This window comes from Myotis davidii, unplaced genomic scaffold (genome assembly GCF_000327345.1).
Source record: "Myotis davidii unplaced genomic scaffold, ASM32734v1 scaffold44, whole genome shotgun sequence".
NCBI classification, from domain to species: domain Eukaryota; kingdom Metazoa; phylum Chordata; class Mammalia; order Chiroptera; family Vespertilionidae; genus Myotis; species Myotis davidii.
In genome coordinates, this window is record NW_006299705.1 from 3002152 (window position 1) to 3027238 (window position 25087).

Sequence of the window (25087 nt, forward strand, 5' to 3'; positions counted from 1 at the left end):
AGGACCGCAGCGTGTGAGTCGGGAGCCACTTTGCCGCCCCTCCTCTCGCTGCTGACACGCTTGGAGGAGTCACCACTCCGTGCGCTGCAGGAGAGCGTGGCAGAGGGAGGCGGCCCCGGAGAGCGAGCCGGAGCGACGCCCGCGCTGTGGCGGCTGCAGCGCTGATAGCACCCAAGGCAGGGGGTCCCCAGCGGCCGGAGCGGTGAGTGAGGGACCCCGGCAGCGGTGGCGGGATTTCCCGCCGCTGCTTAATCTTCCTTCCGGACCCAGAGGCCAGGTGCCGCAGCCTTGGGAACTTTTGCAGCCTTGTGGAAGCGCAACTTTGCCCCGCCTGCGGGCGCCAGGTGCTGCCCAGCCGGGCACCTTTGCTGGGGCGGGACCGGGGAAGTCGGGGTATATACGGATGGTGTGACTCTGCCCCCCGCCCCCCAGTTGCCTGGGGTAGGTCAGGGGAGGTGGGCTCACTTTATCTCAGATTCCTGGGGGTAGTATGTGGGCAGCAGCGATGCGGGGGCCGCGCCCTCCTGTGGGGACCTACACGATCCTTGCTTGCCTGGTTCGACGGGCAGGAGGAGGCTGATTCCGCACCAGCAGCTCTAAGTCCCAGGCTGGGTGTTTGTCCAGTACCTCCATTCCAGCCTTGGGCTCAACTTTTCGGCGGGGATCCCTCTGCGGACGTGAGGGTGGCGGGAGAGCAGAGGCAGCCGCAGTGGGTACTGCGGGAGCCGAAAAGAACACGGGGAATTGAAAAACTGTTCCAGTAAGTCCTGGACGCGCCTGTCTAGCGTCTAGGGAGGGATGGAGAGAGGGAAACGCGCGGGGCTGTGGCTGTAAGTGCCTGCGCTTCGCTACGCTGCGCCTGCATTCAGAAAAACCCTACCGAGCGCCCGCTGGGTTCCAGGTGAGGCTGAAGAGACGTATTGGCGTGGGGCTCCGTGGGGGAGAAAAACCCATCACACGTAAACAAACTACCGAGATAATTTCCAGTTGTGGTGCGGGCTTTGGAGACGATCACCCAATCCATTGACCCCTCTCTTAGAGGGCCCTTTCCCCTGGCCTGGGTTCTAGAACTGGGAAGACATGTCTCCAGCGTGTCTCGGGGGGAGCCCCCGGGCTGGGCCCACGAGGACTGCGGAATACGGTGATGAACTTGGTATGGGGAGGTGGGCACCCCTCCGCGAATGCACCACCCAGCGCATTTCTGTGGGCTTGCGGGGACCTCAGACGCCCGCACCCAGGGACCGAGGGGGAGGGGCTGAGTCACTGGGCACCGGGGCCCGAGGTGCTGCCAGGATGGCCCTAGCCCGGGGTGCTCGCGTCACCCGCTACGTGTGCGAGTGATGCAAATGCAGACCCACGAGGGGCAGGCGGGGGTGGGCGGCGCAGGGGGAGGCAGGAGTCTCCGTCTGGGAGCGCGCGTGTGTGTGTCAACTTTTGATTATCTAAAGGCCTGGATGCCCTCAGGCGGCCGGGCGCTCCCCCGGGGACCGAGGACAGGGGGAGTCTATTAAGGCGCCACCATAGGGACCCTATGGTCTCCTCTCTCGCAGGACCTCCTTCCCGCATACTTAGCTGACTGACAGCGCGAGAAAGTTGTTGTCGTTTAATTCTTCTCCGTAATCCTGGGGGAGAATTGGCGTTAATCTCGTTGGCGTTCACTCGCAGGGGCGAATTACGGAAGGCCTCCTGCTGGCGGCGAGTTTTCCTGTGAAAGCTTCGGTGTTGAGGTGCGTGGGATTCGGAGGAGCTAACTCGTTCCTTCACTGTTGTTCGGTCGTAAGCCTGAGAATGGCTTACAAAAAACAATGTGCTGCATCCTTCTTTCCTGACGTAAAAATATACGTTAACAACAGCACAATGAATGCATTCCCTGGTAGAAAATAAAAAGCACAATCCGTGTTTTATTCTGTTTACTAGTATTATTATCATTATTATTTTTTTAAAGACCACACTTTCTGGAAATCGAATGGCAAAGGTTTTTCTGCTGGTTTTACTGAGTGAGCCCCAATCTGCAGTGTGTGTGGCAAAAGGAATGAAAGTGGGGCGGGGCGGGGGGGGGAACAGAAAAGCAATCATCACACACAGTCCAGACAAAGATCCCAGTTCCCACTTTACCAAGTATTATGTTATGTCACTTTGGGCAAGTGACTTACCCTCTTGGGTTCATTTTGTACATGTGAGGAATGTGGAAAATAGTTCAAACTAGCTCGGATTACAGAGTTGTTTTGAGGACAAAAGAGATGGTCTCAGAGAGCTTTGGACCTGCAAATTCTTTATGAATGCAAAATATTATGAAACACCGTCTCTTTAAAGAAAAGAAAACAATTTTATCTTTTAAAAAATTCTAGAGACTTTCTCCAATACTGTTCCTTTAATGAAATTTGGCCTTCAGACTCAGCAGATGTAGACAATAGACTTTTTCTAACCGTCTAATATAACATCAAATGCCATTAGCTGCTGCCTGGAGAAGGAAAGGGGGGAAAAAAAGCTCTGGATTACACCTCAGTGTTGTGGTGATGTAGTGGAGAAATCGAATTTATTTTTAATGTCCCAATGACAGTAAAAGTAGCTTCTCTGGTCGGACCAGCAGACTAGCCTAAGAGCTTCTAGGGGGAAATCCTACTCATTATTAAGTCTATAATATTCCCTAAGTGTGGAAGGTGCCTCAGAGAATGGGATACGAGCTCTTCCCCCAGATCACCGCAAAGGGCATCACAATGGGCATCAACAATGGGCATCATGTGACTGCAAGTACCAGAAAATCCATTTCCTATAATTAGGGTTTATTAATTTTTACTCTGAGGTAAGCAAGCTTGTTGACATATTTCATAAATAAAAACATCTGATTTGTCAAAATGCTTCCTAACCAGCTCGCTATGTAGTTATTCATGTTATGCATACGTAATAACCAATATCTGTGAATAGTGAAAGCAGGAGGCTGCATCACGGGAAAACCTAGGATTCGCCTCTGTGCTTCTTGGTTCTACATTGCTGAAATTTCTGTCTGATCTGGTTTAGAACATGTATTTCATGGCCAGTTAATTTCACACAAAGGTATCATTTCTGTAAAGTCTGTTTGTAAACTTAGGAGAGGCAGTTCCCCAGCTGTGTGCAGTTTTGGTACAACATCGCAAAATTGTTTTTGTTTGCTTTGTTTTTTTCAATTGCAGCCCTACTGAGCAACCAGTGTAAAATGTTGCAGTGGATAGAATTGGGAGCTTTTTTCTTTATTTGAGACAGCTGAGAGTATCGATGGGGGAAGAGCCACTACTTTAATTCTTTCTGGAAATAGGTCTTAATGGGATCTACAGACACCATTTAGTTTTATCCCGATGCCCCACTTAGGGACTATGATGATGGCTTCCCTGTTGGGAAGAATTGAACAAATGGGGAGGGGTGGATTTGGATGGTTTGGTCTTTTCTGGTCCTAATATTCTTTCCCTCCATGAAATGATGAAATATATGATGAGTTTTGTTTTAAACTTGAACTTTGCTTACAAGTAGAATATAGGAAGTGATTTTGATGAAGTCGGATTGAAATTTTACTTGGAGCTATGGGCTCTGTTTCTGTAGAGGAAATGGTCTGTTGGGTTTTGTATTATGCCATTGGGAGCATTAATTAAAACATTTTAAAAGGTCAAATTTGAAAAACAATAATCCCAGCTTACTGTAAAGCAGATATTTAAATCAATTTAACATGACAACATTTAAAATGTTTTCTGTACTGCACATCATGCCTGCTCTATCTTTTCCCATGAACAGTATTAATATAAATGATTAAGACCAGACACTAAGAACTATATTGATGAGCTTTTGTCTTCTCAGAGCACTTGGGCCCTCTTACAATTCAAGAGCACAGTGAGATTTAGGACGGATTAGAATAAGTGCTTTTCTTGTCACTTGTCACTATTTGAAAATCCTATGAATTAGAATCTTAGAATTGTCAAATAGACCAGTGCTTCTCAAATAGTTGTGTGTATCATCCCTTCCTGGGAAGCTTGTTCAAATGGAGATTCTGAGCCCTGTACGAGACATTCTAATTGAGTGGTTTTGTGGGTGGGCCCAGAATATGCTGTTTATCAAGCTCTGCCAAGTGGGTTGGGTGCCATCATTACGGGACCACACTTGCAGGGGCCCTTGACCTAGGCAGCGTGGCAGAGACCCAGAGCCCATGGACTTACTAAGCTATGTTGCTCTCTTTAACATTATCTCCTTGACGCCCTTAGAGAAATCACATTCTAGCTGGCAAGACAGTTTTGAAGATGACTAAATTCTTTGGTAAAAGTCAATAAGGCAGGGATTGGGAAGGACTCTGGAGACCATTGTGTAGTAGATGGTATCAAAGAAGGGAGGGCACAGGCAGGAAGAGCATCGTGTGTGACTAGTCAGTCTATTAGAGTAAAGACTGAAAACCTTAACCTACAAGGCCTGCAAGTCTCTGAACAGTCTGGCCCCTGCTCACTTCCATGACCTCATCTTGCAGAACCTCCCAAACCTTTCCCATCCTGGCACCCTTCACACGTCAGCCTCTTTCTGCTATGGCAACCTTATCACCTGCTCCAACCCACCTTCACCGTTTTAGCTCCTTGTGTTCTTCAGATTCTAGGCCAGTCTTCCGTTTCTGGGGAAGCCTCCCAAACCTCTCCTGTGAGGTTAAAATTCCTTTTCCTCTCACAGTGTACTTTTGCTTTTAAGTAAGGCTGTCAGAGAAAAACAGATGCTCAGTTAAATTTGAATTCAGATTATGAACATACATTGTTCTTAAGGGTAGGTTGTTGTTTTGTCTTGCTGTGTTTTCTCTAGTGTCTAAAAAAGTATCTGGAACACAGCAGAAGCTCAATAAATGTTATGAGATAATTTAATGAGCTATTTGGGAAAAAAATAGACAAGTTTCTTAACCTCTCTGAGCCGTCATTTTTCAGCTGTGAAAAGATGATTTTTGTACCTACCTGTTAGGATTGTGTATGAAGGTTAAATGGGAAAATATACCTAAGCATGTTATTTTGTAGACACTGTACTTTGAAAAGTGGCTTTTCTTTCAATGTTTGTCTTGTAAAATGAAAGGATTCCTTCTTAACGTAAGAAATCCAAATTCCTTTTTATTATAATGCAGTCTTGCTAGCAGACAGGTGTTTCCTGAACATTTACCAATGCAGGGTGCTCTGAGATTTAGCTGGGCAGTTCTGAAGGAGCACCCATCTGCAAAATGGTAGCACCCGGGGTCGGCTTCATGGGCTTTCGTCGCTGTGCAGTCACACAACCTCACATGCAGAAAGGACTCTGTGGCCCATCTGGTTTGGCTCAGTGGTTGAGCGTCAACCCATGAATCAAGAGGTCACCGGTTTGATTCCTAGTCAGGGCACAAGACCCAGTAGGGGGCCTGCAGGGGGCAAAGCAGGCCAATCGAAGTTTCTGTCTCTCTATCCCTCTCCCTTCCTCTCTCTAAAAATCAATAAAAAACAAAACATATTAGAAGGGCCTTGTGTTTGATTTATATGCTGCCATCACTACTTGAAATTCTTGGAACAGGGGCCCCATGTTTTTCTTTAGCTTTGGACCCTGCCAGCTATGTCGCTGGTCCTGGTGACCAGTGCATGTTTGTATATAGCACATGCATTGGGAACATTGTATTTAGTCTTCCTAATGACCCCGGGCCTCTCCTTACTTAGAGAACTTGTGTTTTTCCCCAGATATGGCTTAGAATTGCCTGAACCAAATTCAATGCCCTTTGCACTACACCAGGACGGCCCTCAACTGATTACAGCCACCCAGTGTATCTAAACCTTTGCCTGAGCATCAGGGGCTCCTAAAGGACTAGCCTTGGGTCTCTTATTTTAGGTCACTCCTCTGGATCCTCCCATCTCTGCTCCTGAAGTTGCTGAACGATTGGAGCTTGAAGTTCCAGGCCTGCCTTTGTAGGAGCACTAGCAGTGTGTTTTAGACGAGATCGCCTCAGTGTTCAGGTTTTAAAATATGGCGGATTTACATAAGATAAATAGTGATCTTGAGGGGTTGAACTTCTCTAAGAGAAATATGAGATGTTTGTTCTTTGCTTTAAATGGCCCAGCTGAGTCATGCAGCGCGGGAGCTTCCGCAGCACGGAACGCCCTGCGCTTTGGCAGTGGGTAGAGAAGGTGACCCACTTTATCATTTCAGATTTTGATGAGCTTGTTTTAGATGTACTCATTTTAATATTACTTTTTAGATGTTTTAAGTAAGCCATTTTTTATTCCATTATGCACTTAAGTGTGTTTGTATTTAAGAAGCAACATTCTAATAATTCCACGGGGCCATACTCATGTTTGCCCTTATACTGTTATTCTTTCCAACGCGGGACAGTACGCTCCAGTTCATGCACATCCAACACATTAGGAACTGCATTGAACACAAAAGTAAGCTAAGTATAAAGATGACTTTTGAAGTATCCAATTAAATCTGCAGCCTGGGTTTCCTGTTGGCCAATCAGTGTGGAGGTAGAGAAACATAGACCCACCGTAGACAGCATCTAGTCATTCTCTGGCTCTATTCTTAGCCCAGCTGTGGATTCCCAGGCCGCTGCAGAGATTCCTCATGAGTTTTCTGAGTCCTCAGGGATCAGCTGCAGCCTGTGTTCCGGTTCCCTGCAGGGTTGATGGACTGCCTCTCACTGCCCAGAGTGCCCTGGCCCCAGAATTGCAGAAACTGCTGATGCTACTGAATCCTCTCATGTCCCCAGAGAGATTGGAGGACTGCATGGAGACTGGTGAGAGGACACTTCAAGTGACACAGCATCCTGTATTTTTAATTAGTAGTCCCCTCTGGCCATTGTCCTAGGACCATAAATAGTGGGTCTCAAATTGCTATTCACTTGGGATGAGCCTTTTCTCAGGAGACTTCATAGGTCCTCCCTTCCACACATGTTCAGAGGTATCACAATATTAAGATAAATCATCAGAATTTTGTACAGGATGTTTGTGGCATTATTATCTGTGGTAGTGGAAAGCTGGAAACATCCTACATTTCCATCAGAGGGTAACCAGGTTAATAATGAAATACTACATAGCCACTGAAACAAATGAAGTGAACTCCAATATGTAATTAAGATGAAAATATTTTGAAGATATTAGTTTAAAATATAGCACTTTATTGACTAGAATATGTGGTATGCCTATATTTTTAAAAAATTAAGATATATTTAAAAGTCTGAAAGGATAGCCCTAGCCAGCTTGGCTCAGTGTATAGAGTGTCGGCCTGCGGACTGAAGGGTCCCGGGTTTGATTCCGGTCAAGGGCACATGCCTGGGTTGCGGGCTCGATCCCCAGTAGGGGGTGTGCAGAAGGCAGCCGATCAATGATTCTCTCTCATCATTGATGTTTCTATCTCTCTCGCCTTCTCCCTTCCTCTCTGAAATCAATAAAGAAAAAAAAAAAAGCCTGGAAGGATTAAAAACCAAAGAGTTATCTTGTGGGAGCAAGATAGAGAGAACCTTACACTTAGTACTTTATATATTTCTGAATTGCTTGAGTTTTCAACAATAATCACATATTACTTTTGTAATTAAGTCATTAGTAAAGGTGGTAAAAATTAATTTCAAGATGCTCCTAAGATGCTACTTTTCAAATATGTCTAAATATTATTTTAGTGGCTAAAAAGCAGTGCCAGTTTTTCCCATGGAAAATTTTCTAGTCCATAATATAGGCCAGGTAATCAAAATTGTGAGAACATAAATTATATTGGTACTCAATAAAGCCATTTTCATTTTGAATGAAAAAAAAAAGAACCCACTTATAATCATTGAATGCAAGGACCCTTGAGAGGGACAGCTCATTGCTGACTTAGGTTATTAAAGCTTCCCCTACTCCCCCACCTCTGTTCTCAATAAATCTTATGTGTTCAATAGCTGTCAAAAGCCTGTATTACTACTCAGAATATTTTGCTTTTAGGGACATTTTTCATTCTGCTATGTCTGTGTATTTGGGAGAATTGGAGATGGGCAATTTTTTATCTTCTCTTCCCATGGGCCTAGAAAGTCCTCCCTCCCACTATTGATCCTCCCCCACTACTAACATTTGCCTATGGGAAAGGCTCCTAGCTGTTCTTCAAGACTCAGCTTAAAATTTCATGACCCTCCATGGTAGAATTCAGGGCCCTTTATCTCTCTCAGTCCCTTGTAGCCACCACTGTGGGAGAGCTTCCCCTGCTTTGTCATTATGTCCTCTCTACATGTGTTTTCCTGCTGCATTCTGAGTCCCTTGAACCTCACGGGAGAGCGCCAAGTCACTGAGATCTTTGTAACTCTCAGTGCTGGACACATAACAGCTAAAAATATTTTAAATAATTTTTAAACATTTTTAATTGAAATCTAGAGGTAAAAGTGCATGTTTTAAAAGGGTATATAACTCAGTTGGTGTTTACAAACTGGGCACATCCCTTTAACCAACACCCAGCTCTTGAGAGAGATTATTCCCAGTGCTCCAGAACCCTCTTGCATGTCCTTTCCAGCCATAATTCCCTTCCACTTTCCTGACTTCAGTCCTTTGGCAATGCCTAACAACGCTCTCCTGCTCCCATGGACTTTTTTCCTGCCCACTATCTGGGAAACTGGTTGGCAGAGCCTTACCACTGCTGATGGACATGACAATGCCCAGGATGCTGTCTCTAAATGCCCAAACTTCCAACCCACGAGATGCCAGAGGCAGAGTAAAGGTCCCTAATTTATTCCATCCTCCTCTGGGCTACAGAGAAGCTCTGCTCCTGCCCTTAGACGTAGTCCCTCATGAGCATTTCTGTCATTTGACTTTCACTTGTATCAGAATGGATGTTTCCTTCTGTTTCCAATTTACTAAAATTTCTTATGAATGTGTCTAGAGTTTCATCTAATGCTTTTAAGTCTCTAATTACAAAATCATTTCTTTTTAATAGCTAAAGGCTCCAGAATTTCTGTTTCTTCTTATGTCAGTTTTGATAAACGACATTTTTAAAAAAGAAATTTGTCGATTTTTACCCAGGTTGTCAAATTTATTGCATAGTTATTTATAATCGCTGTGTGTGTTTTTATTCTGTGAACTCTGTGATTCTTGCATTGAATTCTGTTTTCTTCATTGCTTTGGATACTTAGAAGCTCAATCAATTTTTTTTGTATAGCCTCTAGAACTCGAGAGTCCTGTGGCATTACCTTACGACCTTTAAAAATGAATATGAATTATTTAAGATGTGTTACTTCCTACTTTGTAGGGGCTGGAGTGGTCTCTTAGTTCTGGCAAAATATTAATTTCTCTTTGAAGTCAGATAAATTAACATGCAAGATACTTTTTCTAGGAAGACAGAGAGCAAATTATCATGTTGGATATTTTTAGTGGTCCATAGAATGGCTTCTGTCAATATCCTCTTATGTAAAAAGAATGAGAACATATATCAAATGGTGTATCTTTGTTGCTCAATAAATCTTTGATATGTTAAAAAAAAAGATGGATTTTCTATTTCATTTGAACGTGGAATAATTTCCTTTGGTTATATGCAAGTTTTTAAACCCATTATTTCTTTATCATGGAATAACAGCTCTAAAAATAATAGAACATTAATAATCAGATAGGATGACAGATAAACTTAATTAAAAAATATCTAGGTGAGAGAATCCAGGTTTGTAGATGATACCAATTTATTTCAAAGCAAAAATGTTTGATAAAAATGAAATACTCATGCCCTGGGCCGTGGCTCAGTTGGTTGGAGCATTGTCCTGTATACCTAAAGGTTTCAGGTTTGATACCCAGTCGGGGCACGTATGGGAGGCAACTGATTGATGTTTCTCTCTTACATTGATGTTTCTCTCTCCCCACTTCCCCTTCTCTAAAAATCAATAAAAACATATCCTTAGGTAAGGATTAAAAAATTTTTTAATGAAATACTCATGGGCTTGCTGTGGGTCTACTGATTATTTAATGCTATATGTGTTTATAATCTGCAAGGGTAAATGAACCATGATTTGAATTTTGATGACAAGGGTTTTATGTTGTGACAGCCATGGATCTTATTTAATCCTTATTACATCTCTGCCTGCCTCTATATGAATATGTCAGGATATGGCGGATTTTGCATATTCTGTCCTTCAAGGTGATTGTAGGGGAATCTGGCTCATGGAATACACATTGCAATGGCTTGTTGAAGGGCCCTTCTACATCTCAGCAACTCATAAGGCTAGTGACTCAGCATTGTATGTTTACATAGAACTGGTTATCTTCTGCCTTTTCCCTAAATCCCACCCATTCCTTCTTTTTCCTAATATCCAGCCATTCCCTGTCCAACATCATGAATTTCTCATTGACTTTTCTATTCCTCCTTTAACCATACTTGCCTCCGCTGGGCTGGGTGGGCAAGTATTTGTCAGACATTTATTGCTACATCACGATGCCTAATCAGACCCTCCAAAAGTTGCTAACTTAAAGCACTAATAATTTCTGTTCCCCCATGCACCTGTGGATTGGCTGGGGCCTGGATGGTGTAGGTGGAGCTTGCTGAATTTTCTCCAAGTAGCAGGTTAGGTTCAGGTTTTTAATCCTAGTTGGAATAATTGGCTGGCCAGTTCATGGTTTGTTTGTTTTTGCATGGAGATGGCGGAAGTACAAGAAAGGTGGGTGGAAACATGTGATGCCTCCTAAGCCTATGTTCAGAACTGGTGCCTGCCACTCCAGCCCATGTCCACTGACCAAAGATGTGCAAGGCATAGCACAGTTCCATATAGCAAAGCATTGCCTCACTTACGGCACCGCTTTCCAATGTCCCAGCAGACATCCATTTAGGTGAAAATTGTCTTTCTAATAAGTGAAGCCTAGAACTTTTTCTGTTTTATATATAAACACAAGTATTTTATTCATAACATTTTATATAGTCAAAAATATGTATTTTCAGTAGTGAAACTACTAATAAATCAAGGAAAGATTGTGTTTTGTTTTGTTTCAAGTCATTTTAAAAATCACATCAGTGGTGACAAACAGTGATATTTAAGTTACTAATAAGCTCACCTCTATTTGTCTGCATTGGTGTTTGTTGCATTCATGGTAAGTTTACATTTAGAAGCAAACAGCTCATGTCTTCACTTTGTATTCTACAGTTGTTCCATGGGGTATTTACATATTTAAAAACATGATTTATTACTTCTTCTTATTACTGTTAGGGCATTATATAAGTATTTTGAATTTATGTCTGCAGATAAGGTTATTTTATCTATGAAAATTATTTAATAAGGCTTTGCAAAATACCTGTTTTTGGTAGGGTTGTTGGCTGTTCTAGATTCTCCATTTTAGCAGCACGTGTAATGAGCTGACTTATGTTTGGGGGTGGGAAGGGGCAGATTGTGACACAAGGAGGGCTTTTCCATCTTAGCATCGTGTCTGAAAGATTGCCACATATTCTTCCAGCAGTGACTGTGAAGGGAGGTAGGATGTGGGGGCGACCTGCCTACAGAAATGGTATATCTGTAGAGAATATATAAGCCTTTATCATACTTCTACTTCGAGGCGCACCCCTAATGCAAGCAGTTGGGGGACTTGGGCTGTGAAGGCACTGAGTGTTTACTACGCTACTTGAATCTTGATTGTGAAGGGTGAAAATAGGGTAGCCAAGTGGTCGGCAAACTGCGGCCCCTTGAGTGTAGCTCTTCCACAAAATACCACATGCAGGCGCGCATGTACAGTGCGATTAAAACTTTGTGGCCACACTGAAGGGGCCAAAGAGCTGCATGTGGCTCGCGAGCCGCGGTTTGCCGACCATGGGGGTAGCGAATTGTTCTAGGTAGAATTAGAAAGCTGAACCTAGCCTGCAACTGTGAGAAAACCCAGAAGAGAGAAGAAACAAACCAAGTGTTCCAAGATGGCTGCTCCAACAACTTCGGGAGATGCCCAGTGGTAATCTGGTGGTTTCTTCCTAACCTTGTTTTTAAAATCCCATTATTCTCTGAGGTCACTGCCAGACAGTGCTTCCTGTGGGGTTCTCCTGCCAGAGTTTTCATTGCTTCCAGAAGAGACTCTGACAAAAGAGGGAGTGAAAACTTGGCAACCTATCTTGGTCCATAGTTCAAGGATCCAAATATTTTCCTATCAACTGAAAATGCTGTGACGGTAATTGAGAAGAAATAAATCAGAAGACAGTGAAAGAGGGATCCAGGAATAATATATGATGCTCTGTGTGCCTTTTAATCTAAAGTTGGAGTATTGATAAGGGCACACACTCTTTATCTATGGCAAGCAGAGGACATTGTTGTTGGGACAGGGCTCACTTCATTTATTGATAAATACATTGCCACTGGTTGTTTGCCCAAACATTCATTTCTGTGAACCTGACTATGTAATGATCGTGCCTGCCTTTTGGGATACAAATGTGCATGAATAAAAAGGTTTGATAATATTCAAAGGCAGTGAATTAAAAAAATCCAAACTTATAAACGTCAACATTCACTTCCCAGCAAGCCCAAGGAGAAAAGCCAATGTTTAATGTATTTGATGTGAGATGTAGGGATATAACCTATCTTACACCTACAGCTTTATCTAACATCAAAAGAATTACGTGATTCTTCTTAAGGGCAGACAGCAGCAAAACCTACTGGGAGATTTGGGGACATTTGAGCTCCACCCATGTTACACAGATGGAGCCTGAGCCAAGATTAAAGGGATATTTTACAATAAAGGTCTAACCCAGTTTAGTCCCAATTTTTTGGTATTATGCACTCCCTAATAGTTATCATACTAGGGGCCTGGTACATGAAATTTGTGCACGGGGGGAGGGAGGGCGGGGAGTCCCATCAGCCCAGCCTGCACCCTCTCCAATCCGGGACCCCTTGGGGGATGTCCGACTGCCAGTTTAGGCATGATCCCGGTATCACCTAACATTGGAAAAAGTAAAACTTACAAAATTCGGGGATCAGGCCTAAACTGGCAGCCAAACATCCCTCTCACAATCCAGGTCTCCCTCGGCTGGCCTGGTCGCCCCTCACAGCACCCCCGCCGGCCTGGTTGTCCCACGCAGCTTGCTTGTTCAGTCGTTTGGTCATCCCTCACTAACCTCCCTGCCAGCCTGGTCGCAGGCAGCTATCTTGTGAGGGTGTGAGGGTTAATTTGCATATTACCTCTTTATTATATAGGATTACACAATTGCTGTGCTGATTACCACATCAGGCATGTGGTGTGTAACATCATATTCATTTAATAAAGCTTCTAAATAAGATGGAACTTAACATTTCGTGCTATATGCAGTTGCTGGTTTAGAGATTTTTTTTTCCACTTAGACCAGCGGTTCTCAACCTGTGGGTCGCGACCCCTTGGGGGGTCGAACGACCCTTTCATAGGGGTCTCCTAATACCATTGGAAAACACATATATAATTGCATATTGTTTTTGTGATTAATCACTATGCTTTAATTATGTTCAATTTGTAACAATGAAATTGGGGGTCACCACAGCATGAGAAATTGTATTAAAGGGTTGCAGCATTAGGAAGGTTGAGAACCACTGACTTAGATGATTTTGAAATTGGGTACTACAAAATTTTTAAAAATCAGATGATGAACTATCTTTGTCTAAATTAAAGTGCAATAGAGTGTGCACTTGAGTTCTTGGGGCCCCAGTGATTTTTCTGAAGTTACTTCTACCAACCTCCTACTGGGAATATTAGCACTTTCTTTTGCTGGTGTGTGTCTGTGGGAGTGTGTGTGTGTGTGTGTGTGTGTGTGTGTGTGTGGTCTTCATTTCCTCTACTGATATTGATGGGTTGTGACATCTTCACTCAGGAAACCATGACAATGTTAAGTGCCTTCTCAGGGTCTTCTGACCGGATTGTATCTTTCTGGTAGGAGGGGTTTGCGCCCTCCCTCAAAGGATAACTGACCACTGATTTTCAGTTTGGCTGACATATGACAACACAAAATTCTCTTCTTAATGGTTTTCACTGTCTCTTTGACTGACAGTCTTGGAAATCGGTATGTCTAGTTTCCCAGGTGGCACTCTGCTTGTCCTCAGCCCAGAGGCCTTTTGGGTGTACATTCAAGAGAGTTCAGCTTACCTTCTATTAATGGAGAGAGCAATTTATGATGATCTTTTCTGATCATAAAAGATTTTCCTTCTTTTTATCCAAGCTGAATTTTTCATTCAAAATTCCAAACTTAATTCTAAGAATTAGCCTGTGTCTCTGTGTGTATATTTCTTTGGCTAACAGATTTCTCATGTCTCAGAAGAGATAAAATGGGGAGTTGGCAGTCAGATGTGAATTCTGGTTTTTAGCTGGATTTTTAAAATGTGCCAAAAGTCTCTGAATGGACAGCGCTGTCAGCAAATTGGCCATAATATTTTATTTGTAAAATGCTCAGCAAATATTTATAATGTCAATAAATTAGCAAATGCTTATTAATGTTGTTCAATGTTAGGATAATTAGAAAAGGAGGAGCTTTAGATAAATTCTGACATTTGTTATTTAGACCTGATTCGTGTAAATCTGCCTTTTTATTCATCAGGGGCTAAGGTTAACTATTAATTTATTTGTTTTGTTTGTTAGCTCAAAAACTACAGGTATACTCAATGAAACAAATGCAGCTTTATAGTACATAATGAAAACTGGCAGCAAAACTACTTTAATCCAATTTAGCACAGTTATTGCTCTTAAGGAGTACACTTTCCTAGAAGATCATAAAAGGTACTTGAACTTATCTGGAGATAAGAAGACAGATATGTTTTTTTAATAACAGTCTTTGAGTATTTAAAAGTTAAATGCACAAAAGATGGTGCCTACCTTTTCTTTTCTTCTTAAGAGGAAACAGGAGAAAATAGACGAGTAGAAAATTGAAATATTTTTTAATGAAAGAGAAATTTCAATTCAATTTTAGTCAACAAATTGACCATCTCCCTTATGCAAGGGATAGTCTGTGCTCCTTAGGAAAAATGAGATGGGTAGGGTATAGCCTGGGATCTCAAGCGCATAGACCTGGGAGTGGGGCTCAGACGGGTTACACAGCAGAACTGTGAAAGGAAGAGTGGGAGTTCAGTAAAAGCAGCCCAACACACTGTGGTGGTCAGGACATTTGCTGAACGAAGGGTTTCTCTGTCTCAGCTCTGTTGACATTTGGGCCAGACAGTGTCTTGCTGTCGGGGGCTGTGCTGTGCATTGTAAGGATGGTTAACAGCCACTCTGGCCTCTGCCCAGTAGATGCCAGTAGTCCAGTTATATTCTCATTTAAGATCGGAAAACATTTAAAAAAATATTTTTATTGATTTCAGAGAGTATTTTCCCTCCACTTTCCACAACAAAAATATCTCCAAACATTGTCAGATGTTCTCAGTGTAGAAGAAGGTCGTGTGCACCATCGCCCCAGCGGAGAATCACGGATTCACGGAATAGAGATAATTTTCAAGAGCAATCGCATTTGAGATGTACCCTGAAGGGCAGATGCAGTTGTTTGGGCATTTTGATGGCAGGGAATTATCTTGATCAGAACTGCACAGTTAGAAAGATGAACTTGAAGTCAGGTGTGCAATGGCTTAAAGTAGAGAGAGTCTTGAGGTAGAGATACCAGCTGGGCGTGGCCAGTTTCAGTGACATCGCATAGATGGACCCCATTCTCCATTTGTTCTGTGAAGCAGCCCACACCTCTCTCGTGCCTCCATGAAGTGGTAGGCACTGCTCCAGCTGCTGGAAGTAGAACAGCAAACAGGACAAAGTCCCTGTTCTCTGGGAGCTTACATTCCAGAAGAGGAGGAGACCAACACAACACATAACAATGAAACTCAAAATACTTATAAAATTGTAAAAACAGTTTATGTGATCACTGGTGACTAGAGAGGCTGCTAATATTAGTGATCAAACTTATAATTAAGATACAGTAACAACTTTGTTGCAGTGAAATTACGTTTACATCAACATTTATTAGAAATCTCTTCCCTGGGTGCCCAAAAATAGAAGTAAAATAGAATGTATTTCTTCCCTGTTGACCTATGAAAGTATCTGTTTTGAAGAACATTCTTTTCTAAGTTTATTCAATGGAAAGGGATTTTACTTGTGGCTATTGGACATTTGGACAGTTCCTTTTAAAACAGTGTTGTGATATGTCAGCCAGGCTGAAAATCAGTGGTCAGTTATCCTTCAAGGGAGGGCGCAAACCCCTCCCGGCAGAAAGAAATTATCTACCCAAAATACCACTAGAACATATACCTGGTCAAATAAAACTGATAAACAGTAACCATGGGTATTGCTTAAATATCTTAATTTGGAACAGTATGTTGCTTGCTGATAAATATCACACAAAAATCACTATATTTGGATATACTTAAAAATAATCTCATGAAGGGAAAAGAAGGACTTCTGATAGATTCTGTGTGGCGTGTGCGTGTGTGTTTAACGTAACCATTTCCATTTGGTGATAGTTATCAACCTTCAGTGTAAGGTTATAATGGTTCCAGCACATGCCACCCATGCTTCTAGGCACTTGTTATTTAGTTTTTATTGCACCCGGAGTCCAGGCCGCTATAACCTCTCCTGTGGAATACAGATTCCTAGCAGGTCATTAGTTTTGTCCTTCTTTAATCCATTATATGTTGTAAAGCACAAAAAGACCACATTCATTTTCATGTTAAAAATCATTAATGGCCCAGCCTGTTTATTTCGGTGAAAAGAGCATCAGCCTGCGGACTAAAGGGTCTTGGGTTCAGTTCCAGTCAAGGGCATGTGCCTTGGTTGCAGGCTCGATCCCCAGCCTGGGTCAGGCGTGTGTCTCTTTCACATCGATGTTTCTCTCTCTCTGCCTCTCCCCCTCCCTTCCACTCTCTCTAAAATTCAATGAAGAAATATCCTCAAGTGAGAATTACACACACACACACACACACACACAAAATCACTAATGGCCCTGGCCAGGTAGCTCAGTTGATTGGAGGGTCATCCCAGTATGCGAAGGTTGCAGATTTGATCCACAGTCAGGGCACATACAGGAATCAACCAATGAATGTATGGGTGGGTGGAGCAACAAATCCACGTGAATGTTTATGTAGGCTTTACGCGTGTCTCCAAAACTTGGAAACAACCCAAATGTCTTTCAGCTGATGAATGGTTAACAAATTGTGGTTATTTACACAATGGAATACTAAATAATAAAAAAGGAACAACTACTGATGGATGCAACAAGAAGGATGAATCTCAAATGCATTATGCTAACTGAAAGCAGTCAGACACCGAAGCTACATAGTGTATGATTATCGTTACATGACATATTGGAAATGGCAAAAAATGGTTGCCAGGGGCTGGAGTCAGGGGAAGGGTTAATTGCAGATGGGCTTGGGGAATTTTTGGTGTGAGAGGACTGTTCTATATTTTGATTATGATGTGTTGTGTGTTTGTCAAACTTGGAACATTATATACAAAAAGGGTGAATTTTAGTTCATGTAAATTATACCTTAAGAAAAGAGCCTAAAACAATTGAATGTGTTGTGTCTCCAAGTAACTTTTACATATCACCTAGATTTGTTCCTGATTTGGTTTCCCTGTCCTTGGCGCCTCCTGTCCTTGTCTTCAATAACTGGCTCGTCTCCCAGCTCCCCCATTGCTCTCTGGATGGACTCTTGCTCCTGCTAATTGACTTTAGCTCCACCAGGCACTGTCTTCTGATCAATTACATAAAATTGACTTCCTCAGAGCTAATCCCCAGCAAATCCTGTGTTTTGATCTCATTATATTCTGATCGGAAACCAGTGAATGCCAGTTTTTCACTCTTTACCCATTTACCTAGAAGAGCATAGATTCCCACCACCATTCTCCTTGGCATGTTTGCTTCCACAGGCTCATCCATGCCCCTGAATGATGGTGTCTGGCTTTATCTAGGTTTTCAATGGACATATGGATGAGTTTTTTAGCAGATTATAACTTGGGTCATGACATAATTTATTGTTCAAATGAGAACATTTTAGTTTAAAAGGTGGTGGGGTACTATTAATAATTATTCTAGGACAGTGATGGAGAACCTTTTGAGTTCAGCGTGTCAGCATTTTAAAAAACCCTAACTTAACTCTGGTGCCGTGTCACATATAGAAATTTTTTGATATTTGTAACCATAGTAAAACAGAGACTTATATTTTTGATATTTATTTTATATATTTAAATGCCATTTAACAAAGAAAAATCAACCAAAAAATGAGTTCGCGTGTCACCTCTCACACGCGTGTCATAGGTTCGCCATCACTGGTCTAGGATATCAGGTGTAAACTACAATTGTCTCAGGAATCTGGGACATATGGTCACAGTAATTACATGGCACAGATATACTATATAGGTATTCAACAATTATATTCACTTTTAAGGTGGTTAAGTTAAAAGTGGTTATATAAGCAGTTCACCCATTTTCTTCATGAATTGCATGGCACACTGCTATGGGCATACTCAGCTACAATTCCTGGTTAAAACATGTAATTCCGCCGCTTTTTTTCCTACTCAGAATGCAAATCAGTGTGAGTTGATATGTTAGGACAGTGCTTGTCACATTTTACTGTGTGTACAAATCACCGAGGATCTTGTTAAAATGCAGATTCTGATTCAGTAGGCCCGGGTGGGGCCTGACATTCTGCATTTCTAACAAGGTCCCAGGTAATGCCAATGCTGCTAGTCCACAGAGCAGTCTTTGAGAAGCAAGGCTTTAGGGGAAAACTTTGAAAGCCACTGGCCAGTTTGGAAATTTGATTTGTTGATAATGCAAAGCACCTGATTGCTTATCTGATGGCTAGGCACTCAAGTATTGAGACACTAAAACAAAGATCTGTTGATCCATTGTAATTAAATGTTTTGGTCCAATAAAAAAGCAGGAAAAAGTCACTCTGTATTTCTTCATGAGGTCTATGCAGCCAAAGGCAGATGAGACCATTCATTGCTTCTCTTTAGTATAAGAAAGCTTGAGGGAAATAGCTATATTTTGCACACAAAAAAAGAAAATTAATGGATTGTTGAAGAAGTTTCTCTAAAAGTAATTTTTAAAGAAAATGGTTTTCTGATATTGAATTCAATTAAAATGTTTTCAGCCCAGCTGGTGTGGCTCAGTGGTTGAGCATTGACCTATGAACCAGGAGGTCATGGTTCCATTCCTGGTCAGGGTTGCAGGCTTGATCCCCAGTGTGGGGCATGCAAGGGGCAGCCAATCAATGATTCTCTCTCATCATTAATGTTTCTATTTCTCTCTCCTTCTCCCTTACTCTCTGAAATCAATAAAAATATTTTTTAAAAATGTTTTCAGATATTAAATGAGAATATAACCTCCATTATAACCTTACATTGAAGGTTGATAACTATCACCAAATGGAAATGGTTATGTTAAACACACACACACACACACACACACACACACACGCCACACAGATCTATCAGAAGTCTTTCTTTTCCCTTCATGAGATTATTTTTAAGTATATCCAAATTTAGTGATTTTTTGTGATATTTATCAGCAAGCAACATACTGTTCCAAATTAAGATATTTAAGCAATACCTATGGTTACTCTTTATCAGTTTTATTTGACCATGTATATGTCCTAGTGGAATTCTAGTTAGATAATTTCCCCACAGATTCTGCATTAAGTACAGTGTAGAAGAAGTTCTGTTGGGTGGTTTTGATCCCTAAGAGATGAATCACAAATGTAAAAAATGAAATTATGGATGTATAAAAACTCAACACAAAGAAGTTAGGACTCTGTGTTTCCTTATAGAGCTAAATTAGATTAATGACTTGTCCTACATTGATTTATTATATGCATTCTTCACATTGTTGTCTTCTTTTATCTGTTTTAAACATGTGCAGATATACACTAACTGCTTTCTGGTTCTGTTTTACTATCTAGTTTAGACATATTAACTGGTTTATTTCTGAGAAAGTCATAGATGCCAAGTAAATAACAAGTAATAGATTTAAGTGCGGTTTTTTTAAATTTCACTTTTAGTGTTTTAGTTTCCTATTAGCTTATAAATTTGTTGAGTTCTGTCACTTTTCTGTGAAAAATGCAAACCATTTTATAGAGCACAAAAGTAATAATTTATATATTGAAGTAAAATCCTCAACTAATTGCTACTCTCAAAATTCATAGTAATTGCATAATAACACTGATAACCATTCATGCCAACTTTTGTATCAGGTAATACAACTCAAAAGCTGACAGTTTTTTGAGATCTTTTACGCCAGCTTTCTAATTAATAGGTGAAGAAAAACAGAACAAAAGCTGTTAAAACACTTACCTAACTATGTAACCAATTAGTGACAAAGGCAGTATTGGAATCCAACATTCTTCATTCATAGTTCAATGCTGTTTTTACATGGCCTCCTGTTTGTTTTCATTTTGTGTTATGTATTTTTTTAATGTTCAACGTGTCACCATACTTGATAAATTTTAATTTAAAGAAAAGCAGAAATTATCTACAGAAAGTATCAATGAAGTATCAAGGATGCATCTAGGTCTCTAAAATGGGCATTGAGTTTGCTCAAGGTTTACCAAAATGATTTCTCTCTACTACTGTTACTTGCCTCTGTCACCCTCCAAAGAAATAGAGGAAAAGAAAATGAACACCTGCTTTCAATCATCCATGGGCTTCTTACTGAAATTAAGTAAGAAATGTTAAACATCAAAATAGAATTCAGCAGGGGGGAGTGACAGGCTATGCGGTGGCTGTGGGTAGCACTGTGAGCATTTGTATATGGCCCCATGGACATAATGGCTCTTCACTGTTGTCATGGCAGTCAAAATTAGCTGGTTTGGAAAGGAGCTGGCCAGAGTGCTGAAATGTCCATGGGGCCCAATACCACCACCACCACCACCCTAGAACAGCACTTCCTGAACTTATTAATCGTGGAACAACTGGAACTAAATCCACTGGACAGTTACCAACTCTTACCTTTTGTTACCCATCAGCAACTTTTGCCACAGTTGATCATTCCCTCCTGTGCTAATTGTTAAGATACGGTCTCTCATTAGAAGTGACAGTTTCTTCCACTTGCCACCTATGATTCAGAGGGAGATAGCCTTGCTGACACCTTGCCATGCTTCTAGTCTCCATCTGTACTGTGAGAGGATACATTTCTGTTGTCTTAAGCCACCAGGTTTATGGTAATTTACGGCAGGCCTGGGAAAATAATGCCCTGCCTCATCATTGCCCTGTCAGAGACATAGCGCCAGGTGGCTGACAGCCCTTTTAAGAAAAGCGTTCCCAGACCCACAAGTTCCCTCCTTTTAGCTCAGAGACACCAATACCAGCTGAGCAGCACCTGCTTCTCAGGTGTCTGAGCTAATCTCTGTGGGGCCCTTCCTCTAGGCATATTTCATAATTCTTCCAACCCTAGAGGTGCTTGTTTTTTTTTTTCTTGCAGTTGCTACCTCATTTTGGAGCTCTGAGGGGGCAATGATTACAGGAAAACATTAATTAAATGCTTTATAATTCTTAAGTAGAATCAAATGTAGGTTCATTTCATATACAGCCAGTTTCCTAATAGAGTGGGTGCTATGGGTTAAATTGTATCCTGCCCTAAAGAAGTTGAAGTCCTAACCTCTGGTACCTGTGAATGTGACTACTTGGAAGTAAGGTCTTTGCAGATATAATCAAGTAAAGGTCATTAGAGTGGGCCCTAATAGGACTGGTATCCTATAAGAAGAGGGACATTTGGACATAGAACACAGGGTGACCGCCCTGGGATGACAGAGGCAGAGACTGAACTGATGCAGCATGGCCAAGGAGTGCTGAGGGTTGGTGGCCATGGTGAGAAGCGAGGAAAATGCAAGGAAGGAGTCTCTTCTGCAGATCTTAGAGGGAGTGTGACCATGCTGACACCTTCATTGCAGACTTTTAGCCTCTAGAACTGTTGTCTTATGCCACCTGATTTGTGTACTTCGTTCCAGCAGCCCTAGGTCTAATTGAACTTGCTTATTAGTTTCAATTGTGTGTTGTTGTTGTTTTTTTAGTGGAGTTCTTAGGATTTTCTATATGTAGGATACATTATATTAGAAAACTAATACAATGGTTTGTACCTGGGAAATAGATATTTCAAGACACAATGACTTAAGTCAACTCTGATTTTCCATAGAAATAGAATAACAATTAGGGGTTACATCTTGTTACCAACTGCTCTTCAGAGGAATGACTGTCCACAGTGTTTTTAATCACCTAAAACTGTCAGTGGTGTCTCTCTGTACCAAATAGTGAAACATGTTCTAATATGCATGTCACAAAGGGCTTGCTTGTATGTTTTTTGAGATCTTTAGGAGGAAAATGCTACTGAATAGAAGAGAAGCTGTGGGAGTTTGTCAAAACAGCTAGAAGGGCCACTAACCCCAGGGTGGAGGAGGTGGGATGAAAGCAGAGGAGGCCCCCTCTGCTTGAAATCAAGTGTGCGGAGTGTGTCTGGTGGTCTCCTCTTGGGCTGTATGAATGTCCTTGGCAACGCAGCATCAATAGAAACGCACTTGGGCAGAATTGCTGGGTTTGCATGTAAAAAGGTAGTAGGTAGGGCACTCTCTCAAGCAAAGGCACATTCCTGAAGCTATTGACCTAAGTGAGCAGACCCTCAGGGATTGTGGAGTTAGCATTTGGGAGTGAACAGTCAAGAGCAGTCCCATGGCCGCTCTGACTCGCAGGAACTGTGCTGACGGACCTCAGGGTGGCGAGGCTGGTGTACAGAAATGGGTGATGGGTAAGTGAGCCAGCCTAGCAGCTGCCAGCTCCCACCTCTCCGTGGAGCTCTGTTGTTCTGTTTGCCTCCTTATGTGCATTTTATGGAGAAATTAGAGACTGAATTTTGGAAGCCAGAATGGGATGAAAGCAGGCACAGTGTTGCCTACTTGCCATAAAGTTGCCGAGAGCCTGCATTTGCAAGTTCAGCACTGCTTGGCCGCTGAAAACCAGCACTCAGAGCCGGAAGGCTTGGAGTTGGTTTCCCATTTCTTAGAACTGGCCCTCGGTGGCCCGGGGCCATTTCCATTACATCTCTCAACCTCAGTTTCTAGATCCATAAAACCTACTCTAAGTACAAATGAGGATCAAGTGAGATAATGTATGTGAAATTACTTTGTAAATGTTATTGTGCTATACAGATGACACGCCATAAATGTATGTCCCTGAACACCACCGAGGGCTAGAAGTGGAATATTGCCTTACCGTGGTTTCCGTATTAAGCACCGAGTGAGAAAACATTGGGGGGAGCGGGGAGGGGAGAGGGACCAAATAAGTCAGATTGATTCTGCTTATATTTAGAGAACCTTTTAGGATCTTTTAAATCATTAGGACCCAAAGCTCTTACTTAAGTAAAAAATTCAATTTAGAGGAAAATAATCTACTTATTGCACTTGTTTGTTTTGTCCTTCCAGACATGTTGGCTCAGTCCTCAAACCCAGAGGTCCCAAGTGCTCTGTTAAAGCCCAAGTCACTGGTCACTTTCCTAAGGAGTCTTTCAAAACTGGCTCACACACCTACTGGCAGTGCTTTAACCCTTTTTGGCCCAACATCGAGGCTGACTCGACGGACCAGTTTCAAAAGATACCACACTATGAAATGTTTTAAAGAATAAACTCTTTGATTGAACATACTTAATAATATAACCAGTGAATTTTTGGTTTAAACTTTAAAATAAGAACATTAAAAAGTTCAATATTCAATCCCATCAATTAATTTGGACCAGACTGTTTGAATTCCAAAAGTAAAATTGGACCGCAAAGGGTTAAAGTAGCAGAATCAACTGGAAGGCAGCATCCACTCTGAGCCAGTAGGCCTTTCTGCCTCCCAGCAGGCTAGTGGAAGGACCCCTTCCCTACTCCTTCTGCCCTGGCCCCGTGTGTACAGCATGCCCTGCAGCGTGGTATGCAGTCCACTTGGTTATAATGCAGTCAGAGTCCCATGGGAAAGTGACTTTAGAGGAAATAAACTGCACCTCCTTCTCACTGATCTCCCACCCACCCTCTCCTATCACCTGTCTCACTACCACTCAGCTGCTACTTGCCACAGGCACTTGTGAATATGTTCTGGTGAATGTCACCATGGCCAGGAGTTGTTTTTTGTAAAGGACCTTTAATGATAAACTCCTTCACTGACCCCTTTTTGTTAAAATCTAGACCTGTCTTTCTTAACGAATCACATGTGGTGTCCTTTGGATGATAGCAAAGGTGATTATTAATGATGAATACTTACAATGACCACTTGTGAATTCTGCGAGCTTGAGAGAGGGTAAAGTGAGGCCCTTTTCCAGAAAGGAAATGAATGTGTCCCTCTCCCTCCCCGCTCCTGTGTCCAGCAGTGTATTCCATTTGCAGAGTGACCTCTGGGACTGTTATAATTAGATTCCAGTGCTGATGGAGACTGCAAGACCAAGGCGAGCATCTCTCCATAGCCCGGGTGGCCATGGCAGAAACAGTTCACTCCTTACTGATATCATCAAACTGATTTGCCTCCACTAGATTAGACCAGGAAACATCAAAATTAATTTGCTTTCCTGGGATCATACTAAGAGGCAATAGCGTCTGTCCTGCCCCTCTCCTGTGGGAAGTGCACCGATAGCCCGTGCAGGCCTCTGTCTTTCTTGAGGGAGCCTTCTGCTGCCTGTTGGCGGCCCTGGCAAACACGTTTTCTCCCCATGCGGCTCGCCCTTGATGAGGGTTCCCCAGCACCAGTCCTGAGAATGCTTGTTGTGGGTTCAGATGAGTTTCCTGCTTCTTGGAAGAAAGATGCACGCAATGCCTGCTAGCAGATTGCAGCTCTGACAGGCCTTGTAACAACAACAACAAAATCCAATTTTGCTTAATTTAGTGTTCCATTCAGTGATTTAACAAATAATTTTAGAATGGGTCAGGCATTCCTCTAGGTGCTGGGAATTTAGCCAAGAACCAAACAGAAGTTCCTTATGGAGTTTATTGTTTGTGGGGAGAGTCAGACAATAAAACACAACAACAAATAAAAATATATAATATGTTGTGAGATGATGAAAGATGATAAGGAAAATAGCATAAAGGGTCAGAACATGATAAATAAGGGAACTGTCTTAGATAGTGTGGTTTAGGGGTCTACATGGAGGTGAGAAGAAACTGGAAGGAAGTGAGGGAGGAAGGCTAGCAGTTATCTGGGGGGGGGGGGGGGAA

The 25087-nt window shown here is 42.2% G+C and overlaps 1 protein-coding gene across 1 annotated transcript in view; it reads left to right on the plus strand.

Moving 5' to 3' along the window:
* The first annotated feature begins 6 nt into the window (after positions 1 to 6).
* Positions 7 to 25087, plus strand: part of SV2C (synaptic vesicle glycoprotein 2C) — a 148493-nt gene continuing 123412 nt past the window's right edge. The window contains exon 1 of the mRNA XM_006775452.2: positions 7 to 202. The gene's annotated coding sequence lies outside the window, so the exon portion shown is untranslated. The remainder of the gene's footprint in view (positions 203 to 25087) is intronic.